Source organism: Mauremys mutica, chromosome 8, assembly GCF_020497125.1.
Source record: "Mauremys mutica isolate MM-2020 ecotype Southern chromosome 8, ASM2049712v1, whole genome shotgun sequence".
Taxonomy (NCBI): Eukaryota; Metazoa; Chordata; order Testudines; family Geoemydidae; genus Mauremys; species Mauremys mutica.
This window is the reverse complement of record NC_059079.1, coordinates 96399756-96413788: the sequence shown is the minus strand read 5'-3', so window position 1 is coordinate 96413788 and position 14033 is coordinate 96399756. Positions and strand designations below refer to the sequence as shown.

The 14033-nt window shown below is 45.9% G+C and overlaps 1 long non-coding RNA gene across 3 annotated transcripts in view; it reads left to right on the top strand.

The window, feature by feature from the left end:
* Positions 1-8276, top strand: part of LOC123375472 — a 79799-nt gene extending 71523 nt beyond the window's left edge. For 2 of the 3 annotated variants that reach the window (XR_006581468.1, XR_006581466.1), the window contains 2 exons: positions 4463-6182; positions 7483-8276. This is a non-coding gene — a long non-coding RNA (uncharacterized LOC123375472). The remainder of the gene's footprint in view (positions 1-4462; positions 6183-7482) is intronic. The other variant, XR_006581467.1, reaches the window with a different exon arrangement.
* The last annotated feature ends 5757 nt before the right edge of the window (positions 8277-14033 follow it).

The window sequence follows — 14033 nt, the reverse complement described above, 5'->3', positions numbered from 1 at the left end:
GCTAGGCATGTCTGCTGTAACGTGTCTCTTTGTTGTGTCCCCATACAGGTTCAATGAAAGGTTAGTTGAGGTCTGGGGAAGGTTTGGATCATTTTTATCCAAATCATTTCACCCATCCTTTGTGTAATATTTTGGGAGGCATTGTGTACGGAAGAGCTGGTTATTGTGGTTAAGATCAAAGTTATAGTATCAATTGAGTTTCTGGTACAATCTCTCATGGACTATATCCTGTTCTTGGTGTGAAAGGATTCAATGACCTAGCAGGCCTTTTGCATTTCTAACCGATTCTAATTTTTTCTTTGGAAGATTCAGCAACATCAAGAAGAAGTGTGGCTTATGCTGATAGTCTGTATTTTTAAAAAACTTTTTGTTTCAAAATTTACCTTCAATTGGTAATTCCCGGTTTGACAGTGTTGTGGTCTAGTGGTTGGAGCAGGAATGAGGAACGCCCACGTTTTCATCTGTGACACTGTCATCCCAGTTTTAAGATCAGACACTGTAACATAAATGTTTAAAATAATAACATATATGTTGGCCACTTTATCGCCTTTATATAACGCAAGGACTCCCAGGGAAAGTACAGTCTTGAACTTTAGTTACTAGTATTTCACTCTGGACTCCACAGTCATTCTAGTGGCCTAAGGATCAGCAATCCAAAAGTAGTGGGTGTTTCAGGAAGGATGCTTTTAGCTTCTAGCAGGCAGAGATGAGGACATCTTTAGTTTTCACGGCTTGCTAGAACCACCTATTCTCTCGCTGTAGCAGCTGTACCATCTCCGAGTAGGAGTGAATGTTTTGATTGTTTTGGATTATTGTTAGTCAATTGATAATCAGTTGCACATCAGTCCTTTTCTGATTATATTTGGGATGGAGCATGGCTCAGACATGGAGCATGGCTCAGACTTCAAACATGGCTGCAGTCTTTGAGGTAGGATTTTCCAAATGGGTCATTGTCTTGATTGGTTAATTTTTTTTGGCTGATTAGCCCTGATAAATTATCCTGTATCTCTCCACATTATTTTTGCATATTGTGTGGTTCATCACAGACCAATCAGAGTTAAAACCATTCAGACTATAAGCTCCTTGGAGCAACGACTTGATCTGTGTTTCCCAAAAAGTACTTGCAGTAGGGCTGGCTGGAAAAAAAATTCCAATGGAGAACTGAAATTTAAACTAAACAAGTATCAGAGGGGTAACCGTGTTAGTCTGGTTCTGTAAAAGCAGCAAAGAATCCTGTGGCACCTTATAGACTAACAGACGTTTTGCAGCATGAGCTTTCGTGGGTGAGCATCCGAAGAAGTGGGTATTCACCCACGAAAGCTCATGTTGCAAAACGTCTGTTAATCTATAAGGTGCCACAGGATTCTAAACTAAACGTGTGTGTGTGTGTGTGTGTGTGTGTGTGTGTGTGTGTGTGTGTGTGTGTGTGTGTGTGTGTGTGTGTGTAAAAACTGTTTTGCTTTCCATGATTTATTTTTATTGGATTTTCTTCAGTTTTCAGCAAATGAAAACTTTAAAAAAAATTGTTTATTCAGTTTTTTGATTGTTAAAATTTTCCACTGAAAATTGACAAAAACAAATGGATTTTGCTGAGGTGGTTATTTTTTCCCCCAACCAGCTCTGCGTGGCAAGCTTGCAAGTAACATAAACAGATAAGTAATAACAACAACATAGAACTGTTTGCTTTGGATGGATTCAGAGTTGCTACTCTTCAGGGACATAGTATTTTTGTCCTTTTTGCTCCTACAACAGATTTGTTAGGGTGCTCTGGGCTCCAGAAGATGCACTTTTTTCTTAATTTGGGATGTTTATTCAAGCTTAGTGTTCTCTTCTGTCTGTATGTACCATTATCAGATTGGTAATGACTTGTAGAGACCGGAAATGTGAGCTGAGTCGTCAGGCGATCTTGGTTGTGTTCCCAGTTCTACCACAGACTGAGACACATCCTGTGACTTCGGCCAAGTTGCTGAACCTCTCTGCATTTTGGTACCCATCCCATCAGGATTATCTGGGATAATAATAGACACCTAATTCATGGTGTGTGGTGAAGGGACTGGAAAAGTTCTATGGTGGGTTCAAAGCGGAAGCTGAACTCTGCGCAGGCTGTTAATCGAAGGGCTCCTCGAGATGCTTGTGGGAAAGGTGTGAGCAGCTAGAGAATCGCTCTTGTCACCAAGGAGCTGCAGCAGCCTCGGTAGAAGGTTAGAGGTGGGAGTTCCTGCAATGTACAACTGCAAGAAACCGCCAGAGCTACTGAGAGGAAGGTTTCAGACAGCCCCATCGTGTGTTGCTTTCCTGCCAAATGAGGTTTCCTGTGCGGGAGTCAGGACCTAGGATATACCTTCCTCTCATAATGCGACATCCTGTCACGCTGGCGCCTTCTGTTTGAAATGTGCTTTTGTACTGGTACCATCTAGTAAAGAATCTGGGCAACTGCATCTGAGCAAGCGCTGACACAGATGCAGTCAGAGGCCTAAATGTATTGCTGCACCAGGGCAGAGCCTGGTTCAGGGTGGCAACGTTCCTCCCCTAGTCTGGAGCTGGTTCAGCCTTTGGCATTGGTTAAAGTAGCTCTGAGAGCTACTCTGACTTGTGCTCCTGCTGCAGCAGGTCATTAGGGCTGAGATACAGGCATAGTCCCCTCTGGCCCCTAGAATGGCTCCTACATCAGGGCCCTTACAGGGAGGGAGGGGTTGAAAAGCTGTCAGAGGCCCCTTATGTCAGGGGGACTGCCCCAGCTGGGAGTGGGGGTGCCAGTGCAGCTTCTCTGTGGCTCAGATCGCAAGAAAGTGAAGAATTCCCCCTAGTGGGTTCATGTTCCCCTTGACATAGAAATGCATGGGCTTCATGGGCTACATCACTGTAGATCAGAGCCTGCAGGCCACATTCGGCCCACGGGACCCTCCTGCCCGGACCCTGAGCTCCTGGCCCGGGAGGCTAGCCCCTGGCCCCTCCCCTGCTGTTCCGCCTCCCCCACAGCCTCAGCTCACTCCGCCGCCGGCGCAATGCTCTGGGTGGTGGGCTGCGAGCTCCTGGGGCAGCGCAGCTGTAAAGCCCAGCTCTGTGCTGCACAGCGTGGCTGTAGCGCCGCCAGCCACTTTGCTCCAGGCAGCACGGTAAGGGGGCCAGGAGCAGGGGGGTAGGATAGAGAGCAGGGGAGTTCAGGATGGTGGTCAGGGGGCAGGGGTGTGGGTAGGAGTCGTGGCGGTCAGAGGGCAGGGAACAGGGGTTGAATGGGGAAGGGGTCTCGGGGGGGCAGTCAGGAAGGAGAGGAGGGGTTGGATGGGGTGGCAGGGGGCAGTCAGGGGTGGGGGTTCTGGCGGCTGTCAGGGGACAGGGGAGTTGGAGGGGAAGGAGTCTAGGGGGACGCTGGGGTGAGAAGCAGGGGGGGGGGCTGGATAGGGGGTGAGCGCCAGGCCATGCCTGGCTATTTGGGGAGGCACAGCCCCACCCTAGCCGGCCCTCCATACAATTTCCGAAACCCGATGTGGCCCTCGGGCCAAAAGGTTTTCCTGCCCCTGCTGTAGATGGAAGCGGTACTGGTAAAGCCAGGCTCTGGTGCTTCAGACACCTTCCCTGCTCCACTGAACTCTCCATTAATCACCTCATGACACTCCAAGCTGTTAGCCGGGACAAGCTTGGTGGGAAGCGGAGGAGATAGAGTCTGACGCCGTTGGCTGGTTTTTATTTACAAGCTAGACAGTGTTTGAAACTCCTCCATTTCTTTTCTGTATTTGAAACCTTATCACAGGGAAAGCAAATCTCCTATCACAGCAGAATATTGGGAGCTGTAGAAAGCTCTGGGAGCTGCTATCTGAATACTCATGATCCTTGCCCTATTGCTGGGGGTCATAGGCAGTTCAGACCATGGGGCTGCTCTCCAACAGACTTCAGCCTCCAGCTGGGGTGGGGAGAGGGAAGACTGTGTTGCTTTAGAAAACCTGTTCAGTGTAGTGCCATTAGCAAAGTGCTAGCCCCCACCTGAGTAATCTGCCATCCAAGGCTGTTCAGAACCAATTTGCAACATGCTCCTTGCCGTATATACTATACCATGGGATTTGTGACTCTTGGGAACAGTAGTACTGGCCTCCCTCAGGGGGGTGGTGTCAGAATGAATGTATTAATCTTGGGGAGGCACTCAGTCCAGATCCTCAAAGGTATTTAGGTGCTTAACACCCGCTGATTTCAGTTGTTATAGGAATTTGAGGGATATAGAAGTACCGAGGCCGAAACATGAAACGTACCAAAGATGATTAATAAACCCACAGCTCTCATCTACAGTCCAGAAAACAAACGGGGCTGCATCTGTACTGTGCGGGGAGAACAGAAACCAGCATGTAAAGAAGTGAATGCATTATAACAGAGAGAGAAATAGCAAGAGTCTTGTTTTCACTGGAGGAGCTGGAAACAGTACAATTTCCTGGGTGGCATTAGACACTAACTTTGTCTCATTTTCTTACAGTGCTCAGTACAAAATTCAACTATATCCAGAAGAGTAAACGGGGGGAGATGGAGGCCTGAGAATTTTCCCTCATGGGACCAGGGATGCAGAGCACATTTGCAATGGAGCTGAATAATTCACAGTTTGGGAGCTATAAGGGAAAATATGACCCCCTTCTGCACCTGTATTTCTAAACTCCCACGTGTCAGTCATCTAGAACAACCCTTATGCTGGAAACTGAATGAATCAGTTTGGCTCAGGCTATCACTTGGATAACTACAATTAAAAACTAGATACAGAGGGCAAACAAACATCTGTTGGGCGCCTTATCTACAGAGGGCCCTCGACTTTGTCTTGACAGTTAGCACTCTGTGGTGAATTATAATCTCCACTAATTCACCCAAGTGGTATTTATCTCTTCAGACCTGGTAAAGATCCCATGTGCTTATTGTTGCCATGACTTTGTGTCTTCTCCAGCCAAAGAATAACTAGGCTTCCGTACTATGCTTTGAACAAAAGGTTTGACTGGAAACTGACGGGATAATGCCACGGTGTCATGGATTTGTTAGGTTGCATGCTGTGATGAATGATTTCTGAACAACCTGGTATGGACCCCTGTAAGCAGCTAAATTACAAAAGAGATGAAAAAGTTTCTTCACCTTGGACCTTCTGACATCATTGGTTTTAACTCTGCTGGCATGCTTATTGCTATGACTTCATTAACAGCCAAATCCTGATACATCAAAACCAATGTAAGAGCTTCTTGTGACTTCAGGGTCATGCTGAATTTGCTTGTCTGGCACTGAGTGCTTAGGCCTGGTCTACACTACAAAGTTAGGTCAATGTAAGTCATCTTGGATCAGCCTATTTGCGCATGTGTCTACACTCAAATTTGTCACTGGCTGATGTAAGTGCCCCACTACAGTGACACAGTAAAAACACTGCCCGAACTGCGGAGAGCCATGGTTGACCTACTGAGGCCAATGCAGAGCGAGCATAGCCACTGTATAACATGTGTCGATTCCAACAACCTCCACCAACTGTCCCAATGGACAGTGACCACCCTGGTTATATTTTTAAACTCCGCTGCCTATGGGTCACAGAGCCTGGAAACCACACACACACACACCCCACCTTAAATCCCCGGTGTGCTTTTGAAATGTCTCTTCCTGATTGCCCAGCTTGGCGAATACACACACAGCAGCTCACCTTTGTTACATGCAATTGCCTTGCCTAACTGACCATGCCAGCTCCACGCACACAGACATACTAGACACAGTCCTGCCTGCAGTAGACAGAAAGTATTGGATTTCTTGGGCATGGACCAGCTGTAGAAACGTGGCCATCCCTGAGCAGATTGCATGGGGCGTGCAGGGAAAGGGTTATGACAGGGATCAGCAGCAGTGCTGTGTGAACGCGAAGGAACTTTGCCAGGGATATCACAAGGCCAGGGAGGCCAATGATGGATCTGGTGCTGCGCCACAGACCTACCACTTCTACAAGGAACTGCATGCCATCCATGGTAGAGACCTCACCAGCAACTCACAGACCATTGTGGATACCTCATGGGAGCCCAAGACCCCGGCTGTGAATGGCGAGGAGGAGGAGGATGGGATGGGGGAGACATAGCAGGGGACTCCAGCCATGCTGTGAGGCAGGAGCTGTTCGAGGCTCCACCAAAGTCCAGCAAGTCCTACCAGGCGAGCACAGATGAGCCTAATGAAGGGGGAAGAGAACTCAGGTAAGTGTGTGCATACATTTTTTTTCCTTTACAATAATTAATTTTAAAGATGGCACCTGGCCAGGCCCCAAGTTAACAAGACAAAGGTATCAACTTTTCATTGTTTTACTCGTATAAGAAGAGACGGAGATACAACAGAGGTAGAGTTGGCATCTGCTTTTCATTTCCTTGTTGGGTTAGGCAGAGGGAGGGGACATGCAGAGCACTTTGTTTATGTACATAGGGGTGTCCCCTTTATCCTCCTGAGAGATTCTCTGCAATCCTCTTCCATATGTTTCTAGTGATGGCAGCCTTATTTCTTCCCCCCATGGTAAGAGACTCTCCCACACCATGTGTGATGAGTTTAGCTGGCACCATTGCAGTAAACAGACTGGCATCATATGGTCCATGCAGGAACTGTGTTCTCTGTGCCTTTGTGACCCTCAGGAGTTGGATATTGGCTAGAATCCCCACAGCCTGTGGAAAACTGCCACTCAATACCCACTGCACTGCTGGGTGCCAACGGTAGACTCAGTGGTTTGAGCATTGGCCTGCTAAACCCAAGGTTGTGAGTTCAATCCTTGAGGGGGCCATTTAGGGATCTGGGGCAAAAATCTGTCTGGGGATTGGTCCTGCTTTGAGCAGGGGGTTAGACTAGATGACCTCCTGAGGTCCCTCCCAACCCTGATATTCTATGAAAGAAATTAGGCCATGCTCAGGCATAGGAGATGAGTGTCAGTCATGACAGAGAAGCACAGAGGCAAGAGGGTTAGAGAAAAGACAATTACCTTTTCCGTAACTACTGCTGTTCAAGATGTGTTGCTCGTGTCCATTCCATGACCCGCCCTCCTTCCCCACTGTCGGAGTTTCCAGGAAGAAGGAAGTGAGGGTGGGGAGAGCCAGTGGTGCCCCTTATACCACACCATGTGGGCACCACTCCAGAGGGCACCAGAGCCGGTCCCCTACAGATACTGCTGAGGGAAAAACTTCTAGTACCAGTGCATGTGGTGAGCACACACAGCTAATATGGAATGGACATGTGCAACACATCTCGAAGAACACCTGTTATGGAAAAAGTAACTGTTTTTTTTTATACCTTAAGGACACACACAAATCCTTCCTCTCCTTCACCCCCCGCATCCCTGACAGGCTGTACTCACCGTGGCTGGGACTGGAGAGCAGTGCTGTGCAGAGGCACTCCAAAGATGAAGTGTTAATAAGCGTAGCTTATTAAAAGCATGTATGGAAAGAGTCTTGAAATTTATCTTTCCCTTTCTCTTGTGACTGTAAATCCAATGGCACATCTGTCTGTTTTTATCAGCAGCTTTCGGCAGGGTGGCCTTGAGGGATGCTCCTTGCCAGCAGAACACCTGACCCTGAAGAGGAGGAGAAAGAAGAGAATGAGGGAGGACATGATTTGTGAGATCCTGCAAGCCAGTGCTGCATCAGACCATGAACAAAGGGCTTGAAGGGCCACCGTGACCAACAGCATGGAGAAGGAAAGAGAGAACAAAGAAAGAGGCCCCAGGAGTTGCAGCAGGAAATGTAGCAGAATGTAGTAGTTCTTCTCAGTCAGCAAACTCAAGTGCTGCAGGCCTTGATTGACCTACCAGTCCAGAAATCCCAGACCTGCCCACCCTTTGCAGTCCTTAGAGAATTCCATGGTCACTGCTCCCTGCACCTCCTAATATACCACATGGCATCACAGGGCACATCCTTACCCCTTCCACTCCATGCCAGGGACAGTAAGGAAAACCACAGCTTTACATACACTAGCCTGTGAGAACTACGGCAGGTGTACGTGTAGCCACACTGGACTATGCTTGTTTCCTCAACTGGACACGCATGTTTATCATTTTAAACTTTCACCCCGTTATGTTAAAAACTTGTGTAACAGGGCCTGTGTGTTTTCTGGTTTTTGCACACTGATTTTCTGCAGCATCGTTTCTTTTTTCCCACTCAACCTGTTTTTTTTGGAGAATCAAATGACCTCTATTAGTTCACAACAAACATTGCAGAATGGTACACAAAGCAGCCAGTATTTGTAAATGCTCGCCAAGCATCATGGAATTCATAGCTACAGAAAAACACCCAGTCGTATTCATAAATGTATGGTAAGCACTTGGGGGAGGGATAGCTCAGGGGTTTGAGCCTGCTCAGCCCAGGGTTATGAGTTCAATCCTTGGGGGGCCATTTAGGGAACTGGGGTAAAAATCTGTCTGGGGATTGTCCTGCTTTGAGCAGGGGGTTGGACTAGATGGCCTCCTGAGGTCCCTCCCAACCCTGATATTCTATGATTCTAAGCTACCCATAAAGCTCTCGGCCCACAGACCACTAATGTGGCTGATAGTTCAAGTGCTGTTTCAAAGCTTCCCTCAACTGCATATTTCCATAGTGGGGCCTTGTAATGAACCATGAGTCTGGCTGTTCAAAGTCAGTCAGCAGCTGCTTCGCGTCTGCCCTGGTGGCAGCTTTTCCCCCGTGGCCTCATATATATTATGCAGGACACAAGAGGCAGCTATAACCATTGGAATATTTTTCTCACTGAGCTCCAACTAGTGAGTAGACACTGGCAGCATCCCTTCAATCTACCAAAAGCACATTCAACTGTCATTCTGCACCTGCTGAGCTGGTAATTGAATCTTTCCTTGGTGCTGTCCAGATAGCCTAACCCTTTTGAAGCTATACACTGGCTGGGTCCTCTAGCATTATTCTTGGCATTTCAATATCACCAGTGGTAATTCACTGGCCAGGAAAGAATGTCCCTATTTGCAGATTTCTGAACAGCCATGTGTTCTTAAAGATATGAGCATCATGCATCTTCCATGACCAACCAACACTGATGTCAGTGATTCACCTACACGTGCATAACCATAGAAAAGTTTCCTTTTCTGTTGTACTCTGTGGCAAGATAGGCTGGTGCCAGAATAGAGAGCTGCATGCTGTCTATCACCCCACCACTGTTCAGGAACGCCCATTGCTACAAATCCACCCACTATGTCCTGCACATTGCCAAGAGTCACAGGCCTGCATAGCAGGAGATAATTAATGGTTCTATACACTTGCACAACAATAGCCCCACTATGTATTTTCCAACTCTAAAATGATTTCTCACTGACCGGTAGCAATCTGGTATTGCAAGCTTCCAGAGTGTGATCACCACTTGCTTCTCCATTGCTGATGCAGCTGTCATTCTGCTGTCCATGCACTGAAGGGCTGGGGTGAACTCAGTGCACAGATCCAGTCATATCGCCTTGCACAGCCGAAAGTTCTACCACCACCGTGCATTGTCCCAAACCTGCATTATGGTACGATTCTGCCAGTCGGTGCTTTTTTCTCGGGTCCAGAAGCAGCACTCCATCATCTGTAGCTGCTCTGTGAATGTCACCAACAACCTTGAATTGTTTATCACTATGTCCCTCAACAACCTGTCCTCAAAGACATTCTCATGTTCCTGGTTCTTGTACTTCCTGGAGGTCTACAAATGCAGGAGAAGTGTGCGTCCTGTATTTGCATTCACAAGAACATTATAGAGCAGGGCTGCCCGGGGACGGGGCAAGTGGGGCAATTTGCCCCGGGCCCCACGGGAGCCCCCACAAGAATATAGTATTCTATAGTATTGCAACTTTTTTTTATGGAAGGGGCCCCTAAAATTGCTTTGCCCCAGGCCCCCTGAATCCTTTGGGCAGCCCTGGTACAGAGATCTGTGGATTCCGGGCTTCAGCCACAGATGGCAGAGACTGAAAAGTGTCATGCAAGTTTGGGAGGGGGGGTGTTTAAAAAGGTTTGAAAATTATGGGCCCTGGATGACATGATGGGATGGAGAAAGTGACCTGCTGGGAACTTAACCCCTAGCTCCCAGAGATCCCCGGATGAGTCATTATAATCCCACAACACATTGCAAAAATGGCCAGTATGGCATTGCGCCAGATGGCAGAGCATGGCACTTTGGAATACGTCCCTGTAGTGCACTGCACTTTGCATCAACACAAGCATGCCTGGTGAGTAGTGGCAGTGCTGACACAAGTAGCCATGTGACCGAGGAATATACAAAAACGATGCAGCTCTATTAACTGTAATGGAGCTATGCTAATTTACACCATCTGAGGATCTAGCTCATAATGGTAATGGTAGCCACAGTGTTCCCTGACCTGTTTGGTAGGATTAAGTCTAGCAAATAAAGTTAATTATCTTACAAGCACTCCTTTGTGAGTGTGGGCTCATCTCTGTTTGTGTCTTGCACTGCCACGAGATTATGAGATTATTACAATCCCAGGGATAGACCACACAGGGGTTAAAACACTGGGGGACCATCACTCCCACAAGACCTTAACCATGAGAGAAATGTTAGGGGACACAGAACAACTTGAGTATCAGAGGGGTAGCCCTGTTAGTCTGGATCTGTAAAAGCAGCAGAGTCCTGTGGCACCTTATAGACTAACAGACGTATTGGAGCATGAGCTTTCATGGGTGAATACCCACTTCATCAGACAACTTGAGAGACTTCCCAACACCTTGCTGCTGCCATCAAAGCTTAACGAAGCCTTCCTTTTAGCTACACATTGAGAGCCAGGTCTTCAGGTGGTGTCAATCACCTCCACTTTATACCAGCTAAGGTTACAGCCCAGACTGAGTTTAGCAGGGACATGGAAAAGCCCTAAACTACTCTGGCAATAATAAGAACATAAGAAAGGCCGTACTGGGTCAGACCAAAGGTCCATCTAGCCCAGTATCTGTCTACCGACAGTGGCCAATGCCAGGTGCCCCAGAGGGAGTGAACCTAACAGGCAATGATCAAGTGATCTCTCTCCTGCCATCCATCTCCATCCTCTGACGAACAGAGGCTAGGGACACCATTCTTACCCATCCTGGCTAATAGCCATTTATGGACTTAGCCACCATGAATTTATCCAGTCCCCTTTTAAACATAGTCCTAGCCTTCACAACCTCCTCAGGTAAGGAGTTCCACAAGTTGACTGTGCGCTGCATGAAGAAGAACTTCCTTTTATTTGTTTTAAACCTGCTGCCTATTAATTTCATTTGGTGACCCCTAGTTCTTGTATTATGGGAATAAGTAAATAACTTTTTCTTATCCACTTTCTCAACATCACTCATGATTTTATATACCTCTATCATGTCCCCCCTTAGTCTTCTCTTTTCCAAGCTGAAGAGTCCTAGCCTCTTTAATCTTTCCTCGTATGGGACCCTCTCTAAACCCTTAATCATTTTAGTTGCTCTTTTCTGAACCTTTTCTAGTGCTAGAATATCTTTTTTGAGGTGAGGAGACCACATCTGTACACAGTATTCGAGATGTGGGCGTACCATGGATTTATATAAGGGCAATACTATATTCTCAGTCCTATTCTCTATCCCCTTTTTAATGATTCCTAACATCCTGTTTGCTTTTTTGACCGCCTCTGCACACTGTGTGGACATCTTCAGAGAACTATCCACGATGACGCCAAGATCTTTTTCCTGACTCATTGTAGCTAAATTAGCCCCCATCATGTTGTATGTATAGTTGGGGTTATTTTTTCCAATGTGCATTACTTTACATTTATCCACATTAAATTTCATTTGCCATTTTGTTTCCCAATCACTTAGTTTTGTGAGATCTTTTTGAAGTTCTTCACAATCTGCTTTGGTCTTAACTATCTTGAGTAGTTTAGTGTCATCTGCAAACTTTGCCACCTCACTGTTTACCCCTTTCTCCAGATCATTTATGAATAAATTGAATAGGATTGGTCCTAGGACTGACCCTTGGGGAACACCACTAGTTACCCCTCTCCATTCTGAGAATTTACCATTAATTCCTACCCTTTGTTCCCTGTCCTTTAACCAGTTCTCAATCCATGAAAGGACCTTCCCTTTTATCCCATGACAGCTTAATTTATGTAAGAGCCTTTGGTGAGGGACCTTGTCAAAGGCTTTCTGGAAATCTAAGTACACTATGTCCACCGGATCCCCCTTGTCCACATGTTTGTTGACCCCTTCAAAGAACTCTAATAGATTAGTAAGACACGATTTCCCTTTACAGAAACCATGTTGACTATTGCTCAAGAGTTTATGGTTTTTCTATGTGTCTGACAATTTTATTCTTTACTATTGTTTCAACTAATTTGCCCGGTACCGACGTTAGACTTACCGGTCTGTAATTGCCGGGATCACCCCTAGAGCCCCTTTTAAATATTGGCGTCACATTAGCTAACTTCCAGTCATTGGGTACCGAAGCAGATTTAAAGGACAGGTTACAAATCTTAGTTAATAGTTCTGCAATTTCACATTTGAGTTCATTCAGAACTCTTGGGTGAATGCCATCTGGTCCCGGTGACTTGTTAATGTTGAGTTTATCAATTAATTCCAAAACCTCCTCTAGTGATACTTCAATCTGTGACAGTTCCTCAGATTTGTCACCTACAAAAGCCAGCTCAGGTTTGGGAATCTCCCTAACATCCTCAGCCGTGAAGACTGAAGCAAAGAATCCATTTAGTTTCTCCGCAATGACTTTATCGTCTTTAAGCACTCCTTTTGTATTTTGATCATCAAGGGGCCCCACTAGCTTTATGGAGCTAATATGTTTGATCATCAAGGGGCCCCATTAGCTTTATGGAGCTAATATGTTCACAAAGCTCCATAAAGGCTCCTGCTCCTTTTCTGAGTTTCCTTTCCTAGTGATCACTAGTGTGTTTTTGTATAACAAGCTGAAAGGCTGGTTGAAAGGAGACCTTTTTAATCACATTTGGGTGACAGCCTGTTAAAGTGGTTCTATTCAGTTGTTTCCCTTGCGAGGGTTCTAGAACAGAACACATTGCAGCATGAACAATTGAAGTGGATTTGGGAATATGGGGCTTTGTAAAACATTGATTCTCAGCTTTTTCTTTTCACTTGAAATGTGTTTTGGAAAACAACGTAAGCTGTTTTAGGTCCTAAATTGTTAATAGAATGAGTATGAAATTCCTTAATAATATTGTAATCCTTTGAATTTATACTGCGCCTTCCTACTGGATCCCACGATTATTACAAACAATGATTTACTCCTCACCGGCACCTCGTGATTTAAGGAAGTAGTATTCCCAGCTAACAATGGGGGAAGCTAAGATCACACAGGAACTCTGCCCCAGAACTGATGGGTGAAACACAAATCTGAAGCTTAAGCTATACCAGAGCACGTACCTGAACCGATGCAGCTGCACTGATGTGAATTCTTCAGTGGAGCTGCTCTAAACTGATAGGAGAGAGCTCTCCTGTCAACAATTAATCTACCCCCAATGAGCCAAAGCAGCTATGTCAGTAGGAGAAGCCTAGGTTGGTGTAACTTATGTCTCTCAGGGTGACTTATTCACACCTCTGAGTGACATACGTTATACCGACATAAGTGATAGTGTAGACGTAGCTCTAACCAATAGACTGTGTTTCTTCATAATTAGCTAATGTTCACGAAGCACTTTGTAGATGAAAACTGCTATATGAGGGTATAAAAATAGAACAACTCCATTCTAAAGGTGAAACTAGATGTGCTCATTAGAATTGGACAACAAATTCCACAAATTTTTTCCCATGTTTTCACTGAAGTTTTGAACTCTTCAAAAATTTTCTGACCATCTGTCATGTTAAAACTGCTGGGATGGATTTATTCGTCCCTTGCACATTGGATTCATTCACATTATCTGAGAGCGCCCCTGGATCTAAATATCACACAGGAATGAACAAAAGGCCTAACTAACAAGCTGTGAACCTGGAGGGAGATTATATTTCAATCTGTATTAAAATGCACCTTTGAGCTTTTCACTTCTTCTTTTCTGGAATGTAATAAGCTCAAATAAAATGACATGACTGCTGATGAGAGAGGTTGTGGCTTTGGAGATGTACACT